Source organism: Austrofundulus limnaeus, unplaced genomic scaffold (assembly GCF_001266775.1).
Source record: "Austrofundulus limnaeus strain Quisiro unplaced genomic scaffold, Austrofundulus_limnaeus-1.0 Scaffold685, whole genome shotgun sequence".
In the NCBI taxonomy this organism is placed as follows: Eukaryota; Metazoa; Chordata; class Actinopteri; order Cyprinodontiformes; family Rivulidae; genus Austrofundulus; species Austrofundulus limnaeus.
The window spans coordinates 45,628-49,615 of record NW_013953087.1 but is presented as its reverse complement, the minus strand read 5'-3'; positions in this window follow the sequence as shown (position 1 = coordinate 49,615).

Sequence of the window (3,988 nt, the reverse complement as noted above, 5' to 3'; positions counted from 1 at the left end):
TATATATTTAAACACACCTTATTTGTCGCAATAAGTTCAAAGTGTTCTCAAACTGCAGAACGTCCTCTCTTCCTCACAAGGTCCATGTCTCACTATCTCACTGATTTGTTATTTCGCACTAGCTACTTCCTCACCAAAACACACCACAGCCCCCGCCAGTGATTCATGTCCTTTTAAACCTTTTGAATCACTTACCAAAGCAGTGACGTAACTTCAGCACTTTCGAGGCTTCGGACATCACTGATCACGTGACTTTACCCAAACGAATCATGCTCCAACACAGAGCTTCTGAAACAGTGCGTCAGTTTTTTCAACACATGCGCCGGAGCTTTAGCTTCAAACTGCCCATCACTACTGAACGGAACCGCGCCACATCGGACCTCCTGGATCTCGACCCCTGAACGCAACTCTGGACCAACGACTCAGTCATCTCCTTCTAACCTGCTAACTTCCTCTGACCACCTGTGTATGACCCTTGCCTCGTTTCTGACCTCGAGTAAGTCCAGCGATCCATTCACTCCCCGTGACAACACAGCCCGGAACCAAAAAAACATCAGCTGTTGTTTCAACCCGGACTTCAAKTCAGCATTAAAGGTTGGTGACTTTCTTTTTCACAAATAATAGTGTTCACGATCCAACCTAACCCAAAGCTTCTGTGTCCAGAACTGACGACCCCGGAGTCCGGTCCCAACCTTCCAGCCAAAATTTCTAACAATAAACTTGTTAAAACTTTGACGTTGTTCTGTGTTTACTCAGAGCTCAAAATAAAAAACTTAACACAAACAGGTCCTGGATGAGATATTTTCAGGAGCTCAGGAGGAACAAGAGAATGAGGATGTATCTGAAGAAAATGGGGAGAAATGCAACCCAGAGAATTGATGCTTCTTCAGATGATGAAGAAAAACATTCTTCAAGTTGACAGACATTTTTGTAAAATGGCAAAATTGCATGGTCCTCATCAAATTCAGACAGGGTGGTTGTCTTGTTGGAAGATGCAGCCTCGGCTTCAGCAGCTTCAGCTTTGTCACTGATTCCTGGATATTGGTCTCCAGAATCTGCTGATACTGGTTGGAATCCATGCGTCCAGCTTTAACAAGATTCCCAGTCCCTGTACTGGTCACAAAGCCCCACAGCATGATGGAACCACCACCACATGTTACTGTAGGTAGCAGGTGTTTTTCTTGGAGTGCTGTGTTCTTTTTTTCCTCCATGCATAAAGACCCTTGTTCTGCCCAAATAACTCTTTTAGTTTCATCAGTCCACAGCACCTTATTCCAAAATGAAGCTGTCCAAATGTGCTTTAGCAAACCTCAAGCAGCTCTGTTTGTGATGTGGGTGGAGACAAGGCTTCCTCTGCATCACTCTCCCATACTGCATCTCCTTGTGTAAAGTGTGCTGAATAGTTGAACGAAGCACAGTGACTCCATCAGCAGCAAGATGATGTTGTAGGTCTTTGGTGCTGGTCTGTGGGTTGACTCTGACTGTTCTCATCATCCTTCGCTTCTGTTTATTCCAGATTTTTCTTGTTCTGACACTTCGATCCTTGACTTGAACTGTGCCTGTGGTCCTCCATTTTCTCACAATGTTTCTCACAGTGGAGACTGAAAGCTGAAATCTCTCAGATAGCTTTCTGTATCCTTCCCCTAAACCATGATGATGAACAATCTTTGTTTTCAGCTCATTTGAAACTTGTTRTCAGACTCCCATGCTGCCACTCTTCAGAGAAGATGCAAAGAGGAGAAAAACTTACAATTACCCCCTTTAAATACCCTTTCTCATTATTGGAGTCACCTGTGTATGGAAATCAAGGGACACTGAACTTAACAAACCAAATGTGAGTTCCAATAATTAGTTCTAAAGGTTTTGAAATCAAAATGACAACAGTGCCCAAATTTATGCACCTGCCTAATTTTGTTTAACCATATTGCACACTTTCTGTAAATCATATAAACTTCATTTCACTTCTCAAATATAACTGTGTTTGTCCCCTATATGATATATTTAACTGTTTTTTTTATCCAAACAATCAATGATTTATAAAGGTGAATCAGGAAAATTAACAAGGGTGTCCAAACTTTTGCACCCCACTGTATGGTGTCTCTTGTTGTCTTACATGATCTCTGTTGAAATTTCTGTCTTCTATCTTTATGGTGAATTTGAACCAAACGAGAGAAAGGAAAACCTCAAACTGCCCTCATGAGCACATGCATTTTGCATAAACTTGCAAGCTTTTAATACTTGTCTTTTATGTTTTAATGTTCATTTTTATTGTTTTTATTATTCGTTTAAGCCTTTTGTTCTCTGAGGCACTTTGTGCACCTTTTGCTTGTTGTAAAGCTCTGTATATAAATGCTGACTGATTGTGCCAGGAGAGGAGGGATATGATCTCCTAACTTGATGTCTCAGTTTTTACATCTCAGAAGGGTACAATGTGAAAACATGGAAAACCAATATTATGTGACAAAGTCATCAGATGAAGAGATGGAATAAAGGTGAACCTTCAGCTGATCGGCTATAGGAACTGATCTCTAACCCACCCACTGAGACTGCTTACAAAGACATACAGTGTCAGAAATCAATCTCACATCAACCTGTTCCTGCTGGTCATGAAGCTGGACTGTACCAGGCCTTGTACTCCCAGATGAGTCAAATGTATCCTTTTGGAGGCCATCCTGTGTTGACTGTTCTTAGATCTACTCCCTTCTGCAGCTGTGGGACCAGCCTGGAAGGAGGGGAGCTGTAAATTTTGGGAAACGTCAGTATCAGCCAATGAAAAGAGTGTATTGAAGATAACAAGTTGGGCCAGAAGAAATGTAGCGACTGCAGGGAAGTGATTCACCGTGCCTTTGTGTGCTTAAAGAGGAGGTGGTTGTAACTCTGTTCCGTATATGTAATGAAATTATGTAATTTGAGTTTGTCATCTGTTTTAGACAGGAAATAGACTATGCATGTTTTTATTTGTGTGTAATTATCAGAGATAATCAGAGTTTTGACAAAGAATGTAATTATTTAAATGAAGTCATTTATTATTGTTCACTTGTAATAAAGATTTGCCTGCATGCACAAAATTGAGTATGGCTCTTGGGTGATAAACCTGTTAATGTTATTCTGCTGGACTATTTCTGTGACACAAAACACATGAGTTGATTTAAGGATTCAAAATCCTCCGCCTCCATTCTAGGTCTTAGCTTCAGAGAAGACTGTGGGCTGGTTTATAACTGGGTCAACTTGGAGGTGTTGGTTCCGACAAATAGTCTATGACCACCCTAGGTCGACTGCTTGCTAAGTGAGAAGTGAAACTGCAGCTTAAACATACTGTTCTTTGTGTTATAAACTTGTGTAATAAACATGCTTCTTCCTTCATGGTGAATTGATGCTTGTTTGTTGTTGAACTGAGTCAATCGTAACTTCAGCAGAGCTGGACCTTCTGGAAAAGGCTGGATCGAAGACAGGAGAACATAATGGTTGGTTGATTGGTTGGTTGGTTGGTTGATTGATTGATTGATTGAAAGAAAAAAAAACAATTTGCACCCTACTGAATTTAGTCTAAGTTTAATAGCAATTGGTTTCATGATAGATATTTTTACATTTGTTTTATGTATCAATCGTTGTATCTGTGAGTTACAACATGAGGTCATAAACCTAGCATAAAAGTGTAGCATTGTAGTTGTGGGGACAAATAAAGTGGTAAAGGTATCTTTGGGGCAAGTTGAGCCATTGCTCCTTGTTTTAGTAAACTATCATTRTGGAGCAAAGATCTAGTGCTTTAACGTTCACTTCCCGAGCACTCTTGAAAGCATTCTGTTCATTTTTGTTGTTGTTTAGTTTATCAGTAATTTGTAACAGTAAAAAAAAGTACCCACTGAATTGTGTACAACAAATAAAATACACTTGATAGAGGAAAGTGACTTTTATTTAAAGAAGGGGAGGGGTGTGTGTGTGTGTGTGTGTGTGTGTGTGTGTGTGTGTGTGTGTGTGTGTGTGTGTG